The sequence below is a fragment of the Macrotis lagotis genome, chromosome 4, assembly GCF_037893015.1.
Source record: "Macrotis lagotis isolate mMagLag1 chromosome 4, bilby.v1.9.chrom.fasta, whole genome shotgun sequence".
Lineage (NCBI taxonomy): Eukaryota > Metazoa > Chordata > Mammalia > Peramelemorphia > Peramelidae > Macrotis > Macrotis lagotis.
In genome coordinates, this window is record NC_133661.1 from 84,631,722 (window position 1) to 84,655,517 (window position 23,796).

The 23,796-nt window shown below is 36.7% G+C and overlaps 1 long non-coding RNA gene across 1 annotated transcript in view; it reads left to right on the forward strand.

The window, feature by feature from the left end:
• The first annotated feature begins 903 nt into the window (after positions 1 to 903).
• LOC141519934 (uncharacterized) overlaps positions 904 to 23,796 on the forward strand; it is a 91,961-nt gene continuing 69,068 nt past the window's right edge. Inside the window, exon 1 of the long non-coding RNA XR_012477479.1 lies at positions 904 to 999. This is a non-coding gene — a long non-coding RNA (uncharacterized LOC141519934). The remainder of the gene's footprint in view (positions 1,000 to 23,796) is intronic.

The window sequence follows — 23,796 nt, forward strand, 5'->3', positions numbered from 1 at the left end:
TGACTCTATTTGGACTTCATTCTTGACATCTTTAATCTTATAACTCCCTTATATATCCTTATCTGCTCACCCTAGCTTCTCTACCAGCTGCTCAACTTTGACTATCTGTAATAATGGGCCAAAGCACACCCACTATATAAGTGATGTCTATGAAATGTTCAGCACTAAGTATCCTATTCCATTCAATAAATTACAGGGACATAAATGCCTGGGAGGTTCTGTGGAGTTAGAGGGAAATGTGTTCAGGATGTGTCTGAAGTATAGGGTGGAACAATTGCCATCTTCAATCTCCTGGTATGAGACCCTGCTCTGCCACCTCAATTGACTGCTTCTGACTCTGGCCTTGGTTACATTTCCCACCCAGACCAATCACCATCAACTCAGCTTTCACTCCCTGAGTGCCTCCCAATAGAGGAAGGGATGCCTCATTTCCCCACCATGTACAGAGCTTCATTCTGATGGTGTATTCTCTCTGATTATTCCAGGTTCTAGTTGAAGACTGGCACCTATGTGGAATGCCTCTGACTAAATCTCTACACATGGAAATTGCTTCTATGAGAGTTGTGTTGATGTGTAAGGTGAGTGTCTTGGAGAGATGTTGGACCACGTACAGATATTTGGCAACTGTTCTAATCGTGGTAAATTAGACGTGTTTTGGTTGGCTTTAGATGTGTTCAAAAAGTTCCCAGTTGACTCTGGCCAAGTTTTTTGGCTTCTCTGTTTTTGGTTTAATGCCTTCATAATGACATCTGGCAAGACACAAGCAACCTTAGGTATTTCCCTGTCTGAGGCCATGTGTCATTGATTTTTTTCCATTTTTGGTGATGAAAGGAATTTGAGTTTCTATTCTCATCAGTTTCAGAACACTAGGTGAATAAATATTTGGGCTACTAGACTTCTGAGTATTCCACTGTTTCATGTTATGGTGACCAAGGTCTATTCCAGGATTTTTAGCCAACTGAGCATCAATGCCCCATTGAAGCAAGGAGTGACTTTCAGGTATGATTAAATAGAAGGTGAGATAAGGACTATCTGACAGCCATGACTCATCTATACATTTATTTTGTGGCATTATGTAGTGCTTTGTAGGAGTTAAGTTAGAAAAATTTTCTCTAGAGAGAAAGATGGGATAGAGGAGAGATAGATGTTGGGGGAAGGACTGGAGGTCTGTTTGTACAATTTTGTTTGTTCTTGCTTATGTCTTTGATAGTATATATCTTTTTGTAAATATTAATTGATGTTAAGTGGTCCCCAAATTGGGAGAAAGTGGGACTTGAGTCAATGGCAGTAAAGAGGTAGACAGCCTTCAAACACTCAGTATACCTCTAGGACTCTGAACTGAAATGTAGTTGAATCTGTAATAATGGGCCAAAGCACATTCACTATGTAAGTGATGTTTATGAAACGTTCAGCACCAGTATCCTATTCCATTCAATAAATTAAAGGGACATAAATGCCTGGGAGGTTCTGTGGAGTTAGAGGGAAATGTGGTGATAAGGATATGTCTGAAGCGAAGGGTGGAATAATTGTCCAATTTTATATTGACTTCCCTTGGGAATAGAGACTCATAAAACTGCTCTAAGTTTATAAACATGAAATTGCATGAAGTTACACTTTGATCTCTTATTAACTTGTCTTATTTGTTCTCTTAACAACTAATTTAATCTTTGTAAATACAGTAGGGAATTATTCTGCCAAGGTGGCAAGTCTTTGCTTTCTATTCTCAAATCTTAAATAAATACCTATGACCCCAACCAAATTTCAAATTAATTTGACAGAGAATTTAGCTATTGAAATTAATAATAGCTGATATTTATTGATGTAGCACTTTAAGATGTTCAGAAGACTATCTATCTATCTATCTATCTATCTATCTATCTATCTATCTATCTATCTATCTATCTATAATCACCTCATCCGATCCTCTCGTCAATCTATATGAGCTAGTTTTGATAGGTATTATCTAGTTCCCATAGACATTGTTAATTTCTATTGGTATTTCCTATTGTTCATAAGTATTCTGTACTTCCTAAAGTCTTACCTAGTTCTCTTAGGTATTACCTACTTCCTATAGGCATTATCTATTTGCCTTCAACACATTCCCTGACTCCCATAGGTATTACTTAGTTCCCAGAAGTATTGTCTGGACAGCATGAGTATCACCTGGTTAGTCCCTACAGGTATTATCTAGTTCCTGTAGATATTATCTAGACTTCATAGGTTTTACCCAGTTCCCAATGGTATATCAATTTCCTAGATATGGGAGCTGAGGGAGGCTCTGGGAGATTAAATGATTTGTCCTAAGTAACCCAGTTGGTAAATATCAGAATCATACTTAAACAAAAATCTTCTCTGCTAGCATCTGAAGTCCGGTCTGCTTTCCACCATTGCAGGTGTATTGGTTCTTAAGAGGACTGACTGACCAATTAGGCTGAAGTACAGAATCTAAAAGAACAGTAACCACTGTCTAAGGCAGGTGATAACAGAGAAAACTATTAGCTGATTTCTTACTAGTGTTTAGTAAACAAACCAAAACTTACAAACAAATCACAAAAAAAACCAGTTCTGTGATTTCATTGGTGTAGGGTACTCTTGATGAAGAAACAATATACCACTTCATATAGATATATTTGCAACTTTTAGTGCTAGTGAGCCACCTGAGGATATTGCTCAGATTCCAGAATCAATATATGTCAGAGGCAGGTGTAAAACCTCTACTTCTTATTTCTTCACTTTTTCTCCTCTTGATTTCTTTTAAGCCCTTGACTTCCACCCTCATCATTCCACTGAAATGATATTCTCTCCCAACTTACAAATGACATCTTCATCACAAAATCTAATGTCATTTTCTCAGCACTCATCCTTGTTGACCTTTAGTCATCATCTCCTCCTGAGTCCTGTTTCTTCTCTGGGCTTTAGTGACTTTGAACTCTTTGTGTTCTCCTCCTACCAGTCTGACTATTCTTTCTCAGTCTCCTTTGCTAGATCTTTATCTACATCATCAACACTAAATATGAGTGTTCCCTAAGGCTTTGTCCTAGAAGCTCTCATTCATTCATTCATCTATTTATTTGTTCATTCATTCATTCATTCATTTGATTATTTGTTTATTTATTCTCTGTACTCTGGTGATCTTATCAGTTCCTGTTGGTTCAGTGATCATCGCTAATGTAGGTGATTCCCAGATCTATATATCAACCCCTAGTCTCTTTCCTGAACTTGAGTCCCTCATTACCAACTGCCCATTTGATATTTCAAACTGGATTTCCTGTAGACATCTCTCATTATATAGGGTGTCCAAAAGTCTTAGTGCAACTTTAAGCTATTACATATTAGTGAAGTTTTAAACTATTAAAGTGTTAAGGTGCTCTAAGATGTTTGGGATACCCGGTATTCCCCCCCCTCCTGAATTCAACTGCCCTATTGTTATCAAAGATACCAGACTCTCTCCTAAACACTAAGGTTTGCAACATTGCTATCATCTTTTTTCTTCACTCACCCTTCGTAGCCAATAAGTTGTCAATCTCCTTCCTATTTTTCCATCTCTCTCATATCATACATATCCTTTTCTCTGCTCATAAAGTGATCCCTTGATTTTAGATACTTATCACCTCTTGCCTACCCTATTGCAATAGCCTTCTAATTGGTCTCCCTGCATCAATTCTGTCCCCATTCCAATCTATTCAACATTCATCTGTCAATGTGATTTTCCTAAAATGCAGGTCAGTCCAAGTCATTCTGTTCACCGCCCAGTCAATAAATCCTAGGTTAACTCCTGGATAAACTCCTTTCTTTTTAATTTAAAACTATTCCCAAACTAGCTCTTTCCTACTTTCCAGTTTTCTTACTTTACTTCCATTCTGTATTTACTCTATGGTCTAATCAACTGACTTCATAACTGTTTCTCACACATAATAATCCATATATTGTCTCTTTTGCCTTGGCTCTGTCTATGCTCATCCCTGTGTCCTTCATCATTTACAATTTGTTCTGATTTCTTTCAATTTACACTCCACCTCTCTAAGAGTCCTTTGCCAGTGTCCCTAGATTCTAGTGGCTTCCCCTCCGTGGTTACCACCCACTTACTCTATTTGTTGTTGTTCAGTTTTTTTCAGTTGTATCTGACTCCTTGTCACTCCATTTGGGTTTTCTTGGCAAAGTTATTGAAGTAGTTTGCCAATTCCTTTCCCAGTTTGTTTTACAGATGAAGAACAAAGGCAAACAGAGTTAAGGGACTTGCCCAGGGTCACACAGCTAGTAAGTGTCTGAGGTTGAATTTGAAATCAGGTTTTCCTGACTTTATGCCTAACATCCTCTCCACTCTGCCACCTAAGAGCCAAACTTATCTATATTTATTTTATATGTATCTGATTATTTATATATTTTCTCTCTTACTAGAATGAGACCACACACATTTAAACCAGAGACTCCCTCACATATTTCCCATTATCTTTCAGCTCTTCTAGCAGGTCCGCATAATTTTCTTTTTTTTTTTTTTCTGGAAATGGTCATTCTTGACCTTGTTGCCTCATCTCTGACCAATTTTTTTAGGTTTTTGTGCAAGGCAAATGGGGTTAAGTGGCTTGCCCAAGGCCACACAGCTAGGTAATTATTAAGTGTCTGAGACCGGATTTGAACCCAGGTACTCCTGACTCCAGGGCCGGTACTTTATCCACTACGCCACCTAGCTGCCCTTTCTCACCCATTCTTAATGACTGAATGGATGTTGTCACAGTCCAGCTGTGACCTGGGAAAGATCTAGCTTTAAAAAGTCATCCTGAGTCCTATCTGGCCACTGGATTCTGATGGAGAAAGTGAGGCTGGTGACTTTGCACAGCACCCTCCTCACTTAAATCCAACTCACTTGTGATGCCATCACCTCCTCTCAGTAATAGTCTTCATCGAGAATGAAGAATAAACACCAGCAACTGTCCTCTGACTTCTCAGGCATAATTTGCAGTGTCCTAGATAGAGTTGATGGTAAATCTTCAGTGAGTATTCCCTACCTGTAGCTGAAGATGCAGCTGCTTTGCTGACAGCATTATTTTTCAGGTGAGCAAAGCTCCCAGTCAGTTTTCCATTGTTTCTCTGCATGCTGTGCACTTTTCTGCTAGTGCTATGCATCAGAAATTATTCTGGTACCTATTTCTTATCATTTCAAACCAGAACAGTTGCCACCATTTTAGCATTCTGACATAAGTTGATGTTGTCACTTAAACTAAATCAAAGGAATTGAGCCTAAAGTTAGGAAGTCAGTCAATTAGTCAGTCAATAAAGATTTATTAAGAACCTACACTTTGCTAAGCACTGAAGAACTCATACAAAATTTCAGTAAACTCATCTATGGGAGCCTGTGAGAACTAGCAGACAACAGAATGAATGTTGAGGGTTTGACTAGATCTTTTATAACATCTAAGAAATAGATCTTTGTACCCATTTTACAGATAAAATTGAGGGAAGGAAAAGATTGGTGTTCTAAGAATCTCTGGTATAATAGACTAAGTAGCACTGAGTCTCTTTAAAACAAACTTTTCAATATAGCCTTATAAGGAATTAAATTTACCCCAGAGGGAAGAAATCTGTGACCTATGACCTAAGATGACTTTTTCATTTTGGATCTCTATGATGTCTTCCACTCAATAGCTCAAGATTTTATAGTTAACTTAAGTCCCTTGTTCTTCAGCCAAAAATCCATTTTATAGCAGATTCTCAAGAACTTATTTTAAAACTTTATTTCATTTCTTATTTTTAGCTCTATTTCCCCTTAATTTTAGTTTTTGAAATGTAGAGATCAGAAGACTCATGAGCATTAATCATTGATCTACATGGTTAAATGTCTATTAAATCACTCTGGCTTTGTGACAATGTTAAGTACATAATGTGTAATAACTCTGAGATGTATTTAAAAATAGCCCAGGTTCCCACTGGCTAGAGTCAGAGCCACTGATGATGTTACTGCTTGTTTGAGCCATGTATTTGTTCAAAGTAGATGAAGAAATCCTTAGAGCATGAGTTACAAAATTGTATTTCACATCACCTTTTTCTCATGGACCTCTTAACAAATAAGGCTAGCAAGAAAGAGTTGGTGATGGTGCTATTCCTTTTACGGGTAGCTCATCTCAGTCTTCAAGACTCAAATATGAGTTAGTCCAGACTGATCTGATTACAACCCTTATTAACCATTACTATCTTGGTTATCAAATACCAAAACTTGACCTCTACCTGAATCCTTCTTACCTCCACAGAGACATGCATAGAACCTCAGGCTCCTTTCAAGGGTTCTTACTGATCCTTAAAATATGAAAAATAAACCATACCTCCCTAGGACACTGATCCAGAAAGAAAACACATACTAACAACACAGAGTCAATAATAACTTTTAAAAAGTGAAGTGAGTAGAACTAGGAGAGCATTATATACTGCAACAGCAACATGATAACTATTATAGACTTAACCCTTCTCAACAATGCAGTGACCAAAGACAATTCCAAAAGGCTTGTGATCAAAAATGCCATCCATATCCAGAGAGAGAACTATGGAATCTCAGTGCAGACCAAATCACACTATTTTTACTTTTATAAATTTGATTTTTTTCCTCATGGTTTTTCTTTTTTCTGATTCTTCTTTCACAATATGACTAATGTGGAAATATGTTTAATATGATTGTATGTGTATACCTAAAATCAGATCACTTTCCATATTGGTGAGGGGAGAGGGAAGAGAGGAGAGAAAAATGTGGAACTCAAAATTGTACAAATCATGAATGTTGAAAAATATCTTTACATGTATTTGGAAAAAAATTTAAAAAGAAAAAATGGCAGTTTTTAACTATTTAGCCAAGAACTGTGCTAAAAGCTGGGAATAGAAATGTAAATACAAAAAAAGAAAAAGAAAAATAACATTTTGCATAAGGAGTTTACAATCTTAAGAGAAAATGAAAGAATAATGAGATAAAGTAGGGTCTCCAAATACTGCAACAGATGTGGTTCTTATAATGATTTTTCTGGATGGTTCTTATAATGCTATGTGGAAGGAACTCTTTTATGTGCTGAGGATAGAATGACAAAAAACAAGGTCGCTGTCCTTAAGGAAGTTACATAGAGTTTTGAAATATATAGATGGAATGAAAAGTTGTGACCCTGGGTAACTAAGAAGATTACAGCACTCTCCATTGGGAAGTTTAGAAACAGGAAGGTTTTTGGAGAAAGATAATGAGTTCTGTTATGGATATGTTGACATAAATGACATCCAGTTTGAAATATCCAGCAGATATATAGTGATGCAGAATTAGAATTCAGGGATGATATTCAAATCTTGGAATCATCTGCATAGAGATGATAAACTCATTAAGAGGGATTTTATAGAGCAAAAAAAAAAGAAGACTGAGGACAGAACCTGGTGGGACATCATTATAAGTGGATATGATTTAGATGACCAGCAAAGGAGACTAAGGAATGGTGAAACAGGGAGGAAAAGAACCAGGAGAGAACAGTGTCATTAGAACCTGGGGATAAGCAATAGTATTTAGAAGGAGATGATGATGACCAATAGTCTCTAAAGCGGCAGAGAAGTCAAGAGGAACAGAACTGAGAAAATGCCATTACAGCTGGCAATTGAAAGATCATAAGTAAGTTTGGAGATAGCAGTTTCAGTTTGAAGGGTGATATCAGAGTCAGATTACAGATGGTTTATAAAAGAGTGAGTGGAAAAGAAATGAAGGTCTCTAGTGTAGATGATTTTTTTCAAAATTAGTTGAGAAGGGAAGGGAAGATGAGAATGATAGCAAGGGGTTTTTAAGGATGAGAATGTTAAGGAGAGATAGAGATAGATAGAGAGATAGATAGAGAGAGAGAGAGAGAAGGAAGAGAGAAGTGGGGGGCAATCTGTTAGAAAAAATAGGAGGAGTTGGCATCAAAAGCACATGTAGAAGAATTGGCATTGGCAAGAAGGACCAACTCTCCATCAGATGGACAAAAATCAAACTAGTGCTTGTCTTCTAGAATACATTCATGGGAAGTGGGGACATGTATGAAGAATGTAGAAAATTCAAAGTATTTTCAGTAGTTGGAGGGAAAACCATTACTAAATAGTGGTATGAGAAAAGTACATGTTTAGTAGGTGGAGCCCAAGTTGTGCTCTGGAAGAAGCTGGGTATTTTGTGAGGCATAGATGAAAAAGAGGATATTCCAAACATGAAGGAAAGCTTGTTGAAAGGCATGGAGTTTGGAGATAAAATATTATGTATGGGGAACAGTCAGGGAGCCAGTTTATCTGGGATGTAGTATGCCCGAGAGGGAATTCTATATAATTAGGTTGTAAAGAAAGGTTGGAGCTAGATCATAAACATTTTAGGTGGCAGCTGGAGGGATCTATATTTTATTCTTGAGCCAGTGGGGAACCACTGAAAATTCTTTAGTAAGAGAGTGACAAGACCAGGCCTACACTTTAAGAACATCAATTGGGCAACTGGGTTGAGGATAGACTGAAGAGGAAATAAATTGCTAGCAAGAGCTAGCTAGCAATAAGAAAGCCAGCTGGTGTACAAGGGAGTGGAGAGAAGAAGACAGATTTCTCATATTCAGGGAATATAGTTAGAAGGTCAGTTTGACTGGGCTCAAATGAAGGTAGCTTTCTTTGTTGGGTTTTATAGTTGTTGGATCATGGCCAATTGTGAATGGAGAAGAACAGCTCCCTTACAATGTGACTGCTCTGTGGCTGTTGGTGTTCATACAGAAGCTCTATAGATAGACTTTGCTTGGGTCACTTGAATGTTTTCTGCTGCCCAACAGAGAAGGTCTGATGGATGTGAAAGCTCAAATCTCTACCAGGGATTCACCAAATAACAAGGGATTTAATCAAACCTGGTGGTTTCTAATCTTTTCACCTCAGTTGTGATTATGCTACTAGACTTTCTGCCCTTTTGAATGTCATTTTTTTTCCAGTTAACTTTCCTAAACTTGCAGAAATTCTAAGAAATAACTTAGCAACCAGAAAGGGTTTGAGAGAGTGGATTCCAAGTATACCTTATGGGGGTGGTATGTGGAAATGTGTTAGTTGAATCCAAAAGTACCTTGAATGAATGGCGCACAATCAACATTGTTAGCAAGGCACCAGCCCCCTCGCCTTCTGGAGAATCTTGTGATGACAAAAGAAAGCTGTCTGTTCAATATGAGTCCATGCAGTTTGAATTTGGTTGCCTGTGAATTTCCTAACTTGAATTTAAGTAGGTAGACTTCTTACTTATTTACTCTTTGAAGTTTATTTCATAAGAATTTGAAACCATTGTCACATTTTAGTTAAACACATTTTATAAACTCATTCAAGATTTCTCCACTATATTGAAGACCCTGACTGTAGGGGCATTTGGATTGCAATGAGCTTATCCAGTCTGAAACCAATAGAGGTGTGTGGTCATCTTGACTGAGTGACATCCTTTGCAGGCTGCTGTTAGTTTGACCATCTGGGGAAGTGGCATGGGCATCAATATTGAGTTTAAATAAACACAAGGAAGATGGAGAACTTAACCATAAGATATGAGTGGCACAGGCATGTATAATCAATTATTAAAGCACGAGTTGATATTGATGGGGAATACCAATATGGTCATTCTAATTCCATGCCTGTTGTGAGAGCCTGGATCCTGCCATTGGGTACTTTTTTCATTATGCTAGATTCATGGAAGCCTTTAGCATTAGATGGAGAGGCTCCTGGAAAGGTTTGAGTAGTAAGCACTTAGGGTTAAAGTTATCTCATTCCTTTTCTCAGACTTCTGCTGACTTTGAAATTGTCTCTTACCTCAGAGATTTTTTCTCTTGGTGCCAAATCATGACCCTGTTTGCCTCAGTTTTCTATCTATAAAATGAGCTGGAGAAGGAAATGGCAAACCACTCCACTACCTTTGCCAAGAAAAGACCAAATGTATTCATGAAGAATACCGACTTGACTGAAAAGTGCCTACATGATGCAGAGTGTTGGTATGAAGCATTGTGACATCTAGGTAGAATAATCAATAGAGCAGTGGCCCTGAAGTCAGGTAGACTCATATTCCTGACTTCAATCTTATTAGCTGTGTGGCCCTAGACAAGTCATTTCACTCTGTTTGCCTTAGTTACTCATTTGTAAAGTGAATAGAAGAAGGAAATGGCCAACCATGCTATATCTTTGCCAAGAAAACTCGAAAAGGGGTCACAGGTTTGAACATAACTGAAAAAAACTGAACCACAACTAACATCCACATTAGTCATCCTTCTAAGGCAGGCTTACTGGAAAATTTAGTCAGACTGAAAAAAGATTTCCCTGAAGATTTAACAGGGTCACCACAGCTTTTCTCTTGCATAGTATTGAATTGGAGCATCAAGGTAGTTGTGTGGCTGGCTCAAGTCTTCCTTGCTGTAATGGGGATCTAGAGCCCTAGTAGCATTGTTGCTGTCCTTCATTCTCAAAGAAGACAGTGACAGGGGCAGCTAGGTGGCATAGTGGATAAAGCACCGGCCCTGGAGTCAGGAGTACCTGGGTTCAAATCCCGTCTCAGACACTTAATAATTACCTAGCTGTGTGGCCTTGGGCAAGCCACTTAATCCTGTTTGCCTTGCAAAAACCTAAAAAAAAAAAAGAACACCCTCACATCAGGGAGGTGATGCCACGACAAGTATGTGAACTAGATTTCAGTGGGGAGTGCTGTGCTGGCCCCAGCCTCATTTTCTTCTCCAAAGCCATCTGGGTCCAGTGGCCAGATATGAATCAGGACAACTGGAGATGGCCCTCGATGCAATATAAGACCTTGACTTTTTAAAATTATGTCTTTCGCAGGTCACAGTTTGACTGAGGCCACACCTAGTCAGTTATTAAGATTAGGTATGAGAGAGATGAGGCAAAGAGGTTAAGAATGATCACTGATCAGGGTCTGGTGTCTAGATGTGAATCAGACTGACTAGAGATGGCCCTAATTGTGAGACAATTAGGGCTCTTATCTATTTCCTTTGCTTTGTGCATCTCTTCTCATCTCAAATTTATTGGAATATCAACTCAATGCTTTAATAATTGGTTATGCTTGCCCTATGCCCTTCATATCTAATGGTTCACTTCCCCATATTCCTTGTATTTGGCTTGACTCATATTGCTGCAAACACTATCTACTCCCCATGCCACTTCCCCAGATGGTCAAACTTACAGCAGCTTGCAAAGGATTTCATTTAGTCAAGATTAGCAAGTGCCAAGTGTCTGAGGCCAGATTTGAACTTAGGTCCTCCTGATTCCAGGACAAGTGTTCTATCCACTGCACCATCAGACCCAAAGAATACATGATTTTTATTTTATTTGCAAATGACAAGGGGCTAGGAGGCTAGGAGGAGTAACAGAGGCCAGAGTCAGGCTCTAAAAAGATCTTATGATCCTGAACATTAGACTGAACCTGATAAGATGAAAATAAATTCCATAGGGATAAATGTGAAGTCCTAAACTCTGGCTCAAAAAAATCAAATTAATAAATAAATAGCTATTTCCTGTCAAAAATATCTGGAGTTCTAGTGTATTGCAAGCTTGAAATGTGTGTGATACAACAGTCAAAAAAGCTCATGGCTACTTTAAAAGAGGTTTAGTGTACATAACAAAGGAAGTGAGAATCTTTGACTATCCCATGCCTCCACTAATACACTGGAGATCATCCAAAGGAAGGCAGCCAAGATGATAAAGACTTTGAGGTTACTTTGTATGAGGATCAACTGAAAGAACGGGGCATAACTAACTTGGAGGAGAGAGAACTTGGCTGTGTGGGGAGAGATGGAGAATGACTGTCTTCAGATATTTGAAGGTCTGTCATGTGGGAGAAGTAAATTTATCTTGTTTGAACCCAGTAGGAAACTGAAAGGAATGTATGGAAATTGTAGAGAGACAGCTTTAGGTTTGGTGAAAGGAAAATTTTCCTTAATTATTAGGGTAGTACAATGTGAAATCAGCTGCTTCAGACTTAAGCAGGTTCTTTTTTTTTTTAAATAGCATTATAGATTTATAGCTGCAAGGGAATCTGAAAGTCATTAGATCCAACCCTCTCATGTTAACAGATGAGGAAACTTAGTAACAGAGAAGTTAAGTAATTTTCCCAGAGTAACATACCTTTGTGTCTAAAGCGGAATTGAAGCCTAGGTTTTCCTGACTCCAAGTTCAAGTCTTCTTTTTGAGGTCTTTCAATAAAAGCTAGCTAACTCTTTGTTCTGGGTGTTGCAGAAGGAATGCATATTCTAATTTGGATTTGACTAGAGATCATTCTAAGTGAAGTTCTATTGGGGATCTTATGAATTATTTAGTCTAATCCCTTCATGTAACAGTTAGAAAATGAGGTTCAGAGAAGGCAAGCAACCTACCCTCCCATGTGCTGTTTTTGAAAAGAATTTGGAGTAGAAATTCATTCTATTAATCTTTCCATTTTGTCCTACTGTCTTTGGTTTTATTCTCTAACTGTTCCTCATGAGCAGGATAGTCTTGGGATGCAAGATATCAAATAAAAAAACTGGAAAGGATCTTGGTGACAAATTAGTTTAACTTTCACATTTTACAAATAAAGAAACTAGACTCAAAGAGGGGAAATGATTTAGCTGAAATTACAGAGATTGTAGCAGAGTCTTGACAAAATCCCATTTTCTGGCTCCCAGTTTATTTTCTTCTGACTATACCATAATTTAGTTCTTATGTGGAAAGGGAGGGAAAGCCTCATGATGGAGTGTGGGAATTTGCAATGACGATCTTCTTCTATATGCAGTTTCTCTCTCTCTCTCTCTCTCTCTCTCTCTCTCTCTCTCTCTCTCTCTCTCTCTCTCTCTCTCTCTCTCTCTCTCCCATAACATATTGGATTCCCATTTCTCCCTCTCCCTTCTTTTGCAAAACCTTTTAGTTTATACTGTGGACTCTAATCCTTTGACCCATGAGATCTCTGAGGCATCAGTCTTTTACTAGCCACTTTCTTCTAGTTAAATCATCTTTATCCTTAGGTGAATCAATTTAAATCCATATTGTTTTCTTGTCTAGTCCCTTTTTCATATCACCAATGGCATCCTGAAGAATCTCAGTTTTTGATCACTCCCACAATTCATTGCCTTCATTCTTATAAATGTGCTGTTGTGAATAAAGGAAGGGGAAATTATTCACTTAACCACTTTGACTGGGTCTACTAAAAATTTATGTTATATAGCTGCATCTAGATGTCATTGCTGCTAAACAATCCTATTCTGTCTTCATTATCAACTCATTCTCCCACTCTCCACAGTGGCGCTTCCAAAACTTTTTATCTTTCCTTAAACCTTTCATGGCTCCTCCTGCTTGTACTCCCACTCAGATAAAAAATGCTGGTTTATATTTTACAGAAAAAAATTGTCCATTTTCTGTGAGCTCCCTCTTTTTGCATCTTCTTCATCTCATATCACTCACTTGCCTTCTGGTATGAAAAGGTGACCTTACTTCTTATCCAGACAAACTCCACTACATGCACAAGTGATCCCATTCTATTTCATTTCCCCATATTGATTGCCCTTTTTACATCCTCACTCTTTCACTTATTCAGCTTCTCTCAACTATTGGCTCCTTCTGATAGTCTTCTATACATGCCCCTATTTGGTCTTTCCTTCTGTACTATCATCCTGTACCTCATTTACCCTTTGTGACTAAACTCCTTAAGATGGCTGTTTATAATATATGCTTCCACTTCTTCATCTCTCACTCTCTACTTAACCCCTTACAACTTAGTTTTGGACTTGATCATTTCACCCAAATTACTTTTTTAATTGCCAAATCCAATGACAAATGACATAGAGAAGATTAGGAGGAGAACCAGGAGAATCTGCTCTTCCAAAATCCTAAAGAGGAAAAGAGTAGTAATGATAAGAGAATGATCAACAGCCATCAAAGACTGGAGAGGTTAAGAAGAATGAGACTATGATAGAAAGTGAACTCCTTGAGGAGCTCATTGCTTTATTGTATGCCCTATTGTGCCTTGAATGACATAGGCATTTAATAAATATTTTTTGAAGGAAGTTGATTTGGATACTTGAAAGTCACTAGCCAATGAAGCAAGAGAATTTGAGGTTGAAGGTACTCAGAAGTGCTTCAAAAAAGGAATTTGTCTCTGCTTAGATGTATCTTCCTGGAGACTCAATTTCTTCCCTTTTGAAAAGGTTGCTGTCAACAATAGAAAGGAGCGGGCATCACCTTTCCATTCAGTCCTCTGAGGATGCTCAGAGATGATCAACCTGATGAAGACAAATTAGCTCAGTTGAAATTCAGAAATTATTATGACCAAGAAGCAACTTAGTATTTTTTTCTGTGACTTTGCAAAAGTCTAATTATCCAATTTCACAGCAATTTGAAAAATGCCACTCTTAAGGCTATGGCATCCTGCCTACTTGTCTTCTTAAAACTAATGAAAGGAGGTCAGTGTAAAGCAAATAGGAGGGGAGAGAAAGCACAAAGTCTGTGTGCTGACATTGTCCTTTGACCTTCAGCTGGAAAAGGGAATTAAATATTGTCTTCTTAACTGAGGAAAACAGTCTTAGGAGAAATTGAGAGAAAGAAAAGGACTCTTAGAGAGATGAGAAGGCAGTATGTTTTGTTAGAAAAAGCACCGATCTGAGAAACTAAATCCTTGATTTCTGGTCCTTGTCATATTAATAAGCCGTAGCCCTTGGACAAATCACTTCAATTTAAAAAACACTTTCAGCTCTAAGTTTCTGAGACTGAGAAAGGAAATCCTCCAAAAGTGTATGTTACTTTTCAAAGGAGATACATTGAAAGACTGTGGGTAACTGCATCCGTAAAAATGATAGGACTCCACACAAAGATCTGAACATGATAATGTTCTATGCTCTTCATCTCTTTTTTTTTTGTTGTTTTTTTTTTTTTTTTTGCAAGGCAAATAGGGTTAAGTGGCTTGCCCAAGGCCACACAGCTAGGTAATGATTAAGTGTCTGAGACTGGATTTGAACCCAGGTACTCCTGACTCCAAGGTTGGTGCTTTATCCACTACGCCACCTAGCCGCCCCTCTGCATGTCTTTCTAGATAATATGCTCCTTTTTATAAAATTTGGAGAATCCCTTTCCCTCATTCTCTACCACTTCCATTCTTTCAATGGAAGAAAGCTTCAATTCAACTATTTTTCCTCATCCTGTTAAAACTGGAGTGCCAAATTTTCCCTAAATCTAGGAGGGGTTGATAGATGGCTGAGGGCTAAGAAGGGAGGATGTTGATGCCAACCAATTAATCAATCAATAAGCATTTATGAAAGGTTGTGCAGTATGGAAATACAATATGGAAGGTGAAATAGTTCTAGCCTTCAAGGAGTTGTATAAGTAGAAAGTAAGTAGAAATCTATAAGGATAATGATTTTCACACATGGTAATGATTAAATATAATGGTTCATTATATCATTATACCAGAAATACCATGTTCATATATAACTCCATATAAAACAAATACCAAGCATGTTTTTTTTAAATGTGGGGAAGGGGAGTTATCTTTGCATTTCAAAGGGGAGGAGGAAATGATCATTTAGATAAAACCTACTATATGCAAATACAAATATTATTTCATCCTCATAAAATCCCTGTGAGGCAGATGCCATTATTATCTCAAAGTTACTGTTGATAAAATTGAATCAAATAGGATTAAATTGCCCAGGGTCACACAGTTAGAAGTTTCTGAGTTCACATTTGAACTGGAATCTTCATGTCTCTAGATCCAGTGCTCTAACCACTATACCACATTTAGCATGTCTTCTCTTTCAGGCTTCAGTGAACCTTCCCCTAAATCTACTCCTTAGTGTTATTCTATTAGAATGTAATCAATAAATGTTTGCTGAATGGAACTGAATCCAGAGTTAAGATGTCCAATAGGAGTATAATTGTCATTTGTTCCTGAATACTTTTGCATCAATTAAAGCTCATTAAATCCCAGTGGGACATTTTAGTCCCCCAGGCATTGCTACCCTTATCATCTATCACTAATCTAGGAATCTCTAATCCTTCTTGGAAAACTGGTGTTGAATAGGATTGAAAAATTTGACTTTAGAAAACTTCCCTTTTCTTTCTGATATTTGTTAATCATACCTAGTCATTAAGGACTCTTTCTGGAAACATTATTTTAGTCTGAATCTCCTAGTTTCTATCTTATTTGAATCTCATATGAGTGCAGTTGCATAGGGAAATATCAACAAAGTCTCTTTGTCCTTAAATCTTCACTACATGGGCAGATACAGAGACAGCATGGGGAACAGAGTAGGGGAGAAAAAACGTTGGAATAAGACCCTGAGGATGTGGGTTTGAGTGGCCTTGCTTATGTTACTTTTCATCACTCCTCTCTGTCTCTTGCCAGTTTCTTCATCAGTAAAATGGGGATAAAAAAACTCTTGTCTTTGGAGGTTTTTGGACAAATAGACATGCTGTGATGTATCCCACTCCAAATAAAGTGGACCTGAAAACAATAGACTATGTTAGAAATGAAAGGAACCATGAATTCTGATAGGTGGCAGCCTTGACCTGAAGTAATCAAGAGCAGAAATCAAATTTAGCCTTGGACAATGTGTAACCCTGGTCAGTCACCTGACCTCTGATTGTCTCAGTTTCCTCCATTGTAAATGAGAACAATAACAGTACCTTCCTTCCAATGTTAATGTGAGGATCAAATGAAATATTGGTAAACTATTGGTAAAGTGCAGTGCCTTACACTTTAGTAGACACTAAATAGATAATTGCTCCTTTCCTCCTCCCTCCCTCACCTATTTTGCCCTAACTCAGGGTGGTAGAGAGGAGTTACATGTAGTGAAGATGTGACACCATTTTCAAGTAGAAATCTTCTATAAGGATAATGATTTTCACATACTTATATTTTATTTACTCAAATGGCACACTTGATTTTTATTTCCAATAAACCTTATATTCCCAATAAGCAGATAGTTTCCAATAAAAGATGGTATCTATAATCTATAGGAGGGGTTCTAAAAAATACCTCTGCTCTGGATCTAGATATGGGTCCAGGGCCTGGATTCATTCTGAGAGTAGTCTAATCCCAGAGAAAAGGTAGCAGGCTTTTCTTTGAATCTCTGATTTATTATATAAATTATAACTCTTTATGTATGTAACCCATGCTCAAGTTTATTTGTATAAGACCAGAAATGTGTTGGAACCAGCTGGTAGTGGCTCTTGTCAGCCAAGAGTTTAGTTTTTGGCATGACCATTTATACCATAGAAACAAACATTACAAACTGGGATTTTATTTATTTTTGCTGATTATCTAGATTTAAGAAAATGATGGAGAAAATGTCAGTAACAAAGATTTAACTTAAAAGCATGTTTTTTTACATTTTTTTGAAAATTCAATTATTAAATATTTACCAGCACAAGACTTTCTTTAATAGTGTAGAAGGATTGCTCTATGATATATGAGGGTCTGAGTTGGAGAGCTTGAGAGAAGAGAGATCTTTGTTCTTCTGGTTTTAATTGAGGAGACATGAGGTTCCAGAATTCACTGTTTCTGAGATGCAAGGCGGAGGCAGAGGATAGCTTTTTCCACATGAGAAGATAAAAACCTTTCTGTGGATGACCTCTGAAGAGGGGGGCCCTTGATTCAATCTGAGGATAGATTGAATCATGAGCATTCAAAAAAAATAAACCAAATTCTCTGTCTCCTCTGGTCATTTGGTCAAAATTTTCTCTCAACTCAGGAAATTGCTAAAAGATTTATCTCTAAAGTGATTAGTGGTCTCATGTCACATTTAGAATGGACACACAATAGAATTAAATAATGAAAACTTGTCAGCAATGGGAGCTGCTAAGTAAGTGATGCAGTGGATAGAGCACCGGATCTAAAGTCAGGAGGATTCCTCTTTCTGAGTTCAAATATAACCTCAGGCAATTACTAACTGTGTGACCCTGGATAAGTCACTTTACACTGTCTCAGTTCTTTGTCTGTAAAATGAGCTGAAGAAGAAAAGGGCAAACCATTCCAGGATCTTTGCCAAAAACAGCACCAAACAACCCAAATGGGATCACCATAAATTAAACACAACTGAACAACAGAGTAAGCAATGGTCAGATGATGGGAATTTCAATTCTCACAAATTAATATATTTGCAAGGATTTGTGGAAGTCTCCCATCCTAGGTAGATAGATTATTGTCATCTCTGGGAACCAGACATTATAAAGAGGAAGTAAAAAGTATTATTTTTATTATTATTATTGCTAATGGCAGTTAGGTGGCTCAGTGGATAGAGTGTGAAGCTTGAAATCAGGAAGACTTATTCCTGAGTTCAATTTTGACCTTAGATACTAGCTGTTTGATCCTGGTCAAGTCACTTATCCCTGTTTGCTTCAGTTTCCTCATCTGTAAAATGAGTTGGAAAAGGAAATGGCAACCCACTCTAGAATCTTTTGCTAAGAAAAACAAATACTTTGGAAAAATTAGAAGTATCATTTTGAGATTTTGAGAGTGGACCATTGTGGCCTTCTGTTAATGTTTTGGCAGAATTTAATTGCCTAGGTGAATTAGAAACAAAGTCACCTAAAGGAATTCAAATAGACCGTGTGCATGTACAAACTCTTAAGAAATCAAATTGGAAGCAATTTACTAGACAAAAATAAGAAACTGCCTATAATAAAGTAGAAATTTCAATTCTAATCAGGGACACATAGAGTTTTGCAATACCTTTCAGTTGTATTTAAAAAAATATACTGATTTGCAAAGGAGAGATTCAGTGGAAGAAAGGGAACTAGTTATAAAGATGGATTGACTGGATTTGAAATAAAGAGGTAAGGGATTGAGAAATTAGACTGAAGAAGAGTGAAGCATTGAATCAGTATAGGAGAAGTACAATTTTGTGGTTTAAAGAACTTTGAATATAGGAAGGATAAAGGAAAAGAAAACTGGAAAAAGTTGGAACTATTTACATTGACAATGTTAAAATGAAACAATTTGAAATGTTGACAGTCATCAAAAGCTAAAATTAATTTTGTCTGCTTTTCTCTTTTATAACAAATATGAATCTTCCCATTGTAACAATGGTCACTGATGGCACCAATATCCTGGAAGGTAAAGATTCCAGTGTTTTCGTGGAGGTCTTTAGTATAAATGATAAAGTACAAAGGTCTGGAGCTTGAAGAGAGAACTAGCATTCTTTTTAATGGAATTGCTGATTAAAATCCTTTGCATCTAGCATGAGTGATATGAAACACATCTTGAATAGAGAATTACAACCTTGATGCACAAGTCAGAAGCAGTTTTATCTGATCACACCTTCTGATAGTAGAATTGTATAAGAATCCCTCTCAAAAACTCCATTTTGAGGACAATCAGGTTTTCTATATGGGCCTCCAAACAAATATGTATAATCAGCAGGCTAAGAGAAATCTAATAAATGTGTATATTAACCTATTTCCTTGTTCTTTCTTGAGACCAAACTCTGGAGGCTACCATTGTCCCTTATTAGGACAAATTCTGGAGATTAATATTTTGCTTAATTTAACTCTTTATTAAGGCCAAGAAGAAGTTAATGAGAGAATGCTCTTAGAAGCAGATACATTTTTAAACTCTATTTTTGGTTTCCTCAAAGCAGGAATATAGACCAAATGATTTTCACCTAAACTGGATAATATAATGCTTTCAACTTTGCCAGTTATCAAAATGTACAAAGAAAAGCCCAAGACTTGGTACAGTGCTGCAAAAAGTTTAAGTGGGTTTTAGACCTCATTGAAAGAAGAGGAGAATAGGAACATTTCCATGCCTCTAAAGTTGTGAACTCCACTTGGAAAAAGGTTCTGTTTTTTCCCTCAGGAAGTTAAAGTTGGTTTTGAGATTTCTCTACTTGATTTTGCAAATTTTGATATTCTCATGAATAAGGAAAAGTAGCTAGAATCCTGTGGCACAATTTAAATTTGGACTCATATTGAATTGGATAAATTACTTGGGGGGATTATTATTCACAGCATGGTTAATCTTGTGTTCTGAATTGGAAATTCTGGTGACATACCTTTTTGACTGTTAAGATTCAAAGGGCTAACTTCTTTATACTGGTCTCTGAAAGTATCTAGTATAGAATTCTAATACTTGTAGATAAATGGAATGATTTTTCCAGATATCTGATTTGAAGATAGATTCATCTTGATTAATGTCATTTAAATGACAATAAATTTGGTTTTGCTTTTCATGTTTTAAATAGATAGATAGATAGATAGATAGATAGATAGATAAATTGGTAATAACTTTTTTTTTGTCTTCCATTGGGATTTTGGTATATTATCAAAGAGAAGTGTTCCTAAACTCTGAAATGATACATCTAGTGTGATGTATTTGAATCATTAGGATTCTAATTCCTCTTTTTATGAAAAGAAATCTATTCATTAGAGACTTTTGTCGGGAAGGCAGAGTGCCCTGCTGGTTAAACATAGTAATCAGAATAGGAATACTCTGATTTTTCAGTAAATTTATGATCTTGAGAAATCTTATTGTCATTGGGAAGCTTTGTAACATTTTTCTAGACCTCTTGAATTTTAACCCTAGTAAGTAAGATCATAAGACATTATCAGTCCTGTGAGAAAGTTGCAATACAGGGGAATAATAATAAGACTATAATAATAATAATAATAGCTAATACTAATATAGTGCTTACTGTGTGTGAGGCATTGGGATAAACACTTTCCAAGTAAGTCATTTGATCTTTACAACAACTCTGGGAGATGCTATCACTATACCTATTTTATAGATGAAAAAATTGTGTATCTGTCTCCCATGAAGGGATGTAGAGTATCTTTTTTCCATTTTTTTATATTCCTGAGTCCCCTAGCTCAGTTATTTTTATATTATAGTTACTTACTAAGTATTTTTTGAGTTGAATTGAGTTAAAGTTAAATAATTTTGAACAATCATTATATTAAAAAGATGATACTTAGAACAACTTTTAATGTAAATCAAGAGGAAGCATTCCCTTTATCACTAATACTTAACTTTTCCTTATCAAGTCATTCTCAATTCTTAGCTTTATCTCCCAGTCCCTTCATAGTCCTTTGTACTTAATCTTTAGCTAGATTTTCTAAGCAGCTTATCCACACTAAATAAAACCTTGTTAATCAGTTGAGCTCATTTTCATTATTATCTATAATTTCTAGATATATACATAGGTGCTGAGAAAATGTTTTATATGCATAAATCTTTCTATTTTTCTCCTGCAAATATTCATCTTCTTTTCTGCTCTTCTTATATTTTATATCTGGTACTCTTTATGATACCAGCCTAAGTGGGCATATGAAGGAATTTTTCTTCTTTTATATTTGAGCCTTCTTTATTAGACTAGCAAAATACCAGATAAATATATTTTTCCTGTCATGTGGTAGGTTCCTGGTCAAGAGCCAAGGTCCAGAAATCTAATTCCATTCTCAACTACCATTTTCTTGACCAGTTGTTCATATCTCAAATCTACTTTTCTCTTTTGATTTAATTGGAAGTAGTGATTAAATTGCCACCTGTATCCCTAAGGTCTTCAGTTGTTTTTCTAGGGCTTTATATTCTTTGGCAATATTTTCTAATATCCTCATTTTTTTCTCATATAAATCATCAGACATTGGATTTGACATTTCTTGAAAGTCTGATTCACATCTCATCTCATCACAGATACATACATACCCTAGGAAGCCAGTAGTCAATCAACAAAGATAATCCCCTGCAAGGAATCATCAACCACTCAATTCTCACTTCTTCCATTGACCATCACTATCAGGAAGATGTGTCTCCTGAGAATTGAACTCAACATTTCTTGAAGCACTAGAATCTAATTAATTGAGAGTCGATTCAACTTCCTTTCTCCTTCTGTTAGCAGAAGAGCTTCATATCTATTACAGGGCTCCAAATGTTCAGTCATCCCTTTTCTTCTGTCTTGGTGTCACATTCTTCTACCCTCCAAACTTTTTGACAAAAGGGAGAGTTCAATTCCCCTGTTTCACTATTTTCTTTGCCTTCTTTTATTTCCTTCTTTCAAAGAAAAAATCTATCTCATTCTACCTGATAACCTAGATAGTTCAAATACATTCTTCTTTTTTTTCTTTTTTTTTTTCTTGCAAGGCAATGGGGTTAAGTGACTTGCCCAAGGATACACAGCTAGGTGATTATTAAGTGTCTGAGATCAAATTTGAACTCAGGTCCTCCTGACTTCAGGGTCAGTGCTCTATCTACTGTGTCACTTAACTGTCCCCAAATATAGTTTTTGAGTCCTTTTCATTTTCTCTTCTATGGGAAAAACTAGCTTGCACTTTGCAAAAGCAGAGGTGTGGAATAACCATTCTATACATTCTGACCATTCAAAAAAAATAAGCCTGGGTAGTACTGAGTTAACACCTCTGTCCTTTCCACCAAGGATACATCTCTAGGGAGAAAAAACAATTAGCACAAAGTAGGATTTTCTCTGCCATCTCGAAGCAGAAAATAATAAAAGATTTCAGGTCTAGCTGGGCTCTCATAGGCATCCAGTAAACTAGCGTATATGACAATTGTTGTTTAGTCATTTCAGTCATATTTGATTCTTTGTGGCTCCATATAGGATTTTCTTGGCAAGGATATGAAAGTGGTTTTCCCTTTCCTTCTTCAGCTCATTTTACAGATGAGGAAACTAAGGTAAGCAGGGTTAAGGGACTTGCCCAGAGTCACAGAGCTGAGCTACTAAATGTCTGAGACCAGAAAATGAGTCTTCCTGATTTCAAGCCCAATGTTCTTTCCACCTGATCACAATTATATAAATGTGACATTATCAAAGACCTCAGTTATAGCTATTGCTCAAAGGTAGGAAGACCATTAATAATGAATCTTTCCAGTTTATCACTTTACCCTCACAATATCATTACAATCATCCTTTTTACAGTATCAATTGAAGTCCCAAATACTTTTTTACATCATTTTGGGGGTTTTTTGCAAGGCAAATGGGGTTAAGTGACTTGCCCAAGATCACACAGCTAGGTAATTATTAAATGTCTGAGGTCGGACTTGAACTCAAGTCCTCCTGAATTCAGGGCCAGTGCTCTATCCACTGCACCACCTAGCTGCCCCCCCCCCAAATACTTTTTAGATAGAACAGGGAAGACAACAATGATGAAAGTATATTCCAAAACAATATCCTCATCCAGTTGCTGCTTCCTTTCATCCCAGAGAGGTTAGGGAATAGAACAAGAAGAATATAAGTAATCTTTTTAGTCCTGAGCTTCTTTTTAAAAATGTTTATATGATACATAGATTTCCATAATCCATAGCAGTCACTTGAGTGATTCTCAAGTTGTTTAAATTAAGCACCACTCTAATAGTTCTTAATGACAAAAGGAAATTCATAATCATTAGATATTATAGCTTCTCACTACTTTGTCTCTTGAATATTAGAGGGAAAGAAGAAGAAATATTTATTCATCATTTAAAATGACTAATTAAAAACTTATAGGTATGAATCCATGGCTATTTGGATATTGTACATTATTCATAGGATCAATGTTTAATGTCTGAAGAGATATAGAGCCTGAGCCCCTCATCTAATAGAAAATGAATTGGAAAAAAAAAAGGAATATGAGGATAATAAAAATGAAATAACTTGTCCAAAGTCATTTAAGGAATAGATAGAAGAGTTAGAATCTAAATCTGAGTCACTCGACTCCTAATTGTCAAATATACTTTATTTACACAAGAACAAACTTTCCCTAAATGACTTGTACATTTTCCACCCTTTCCCTCTCATTCTTGCCTCCACTTTCTCAGATCCAGGTCTGTTCCATTTTACTCACCAAAGGGTTCTC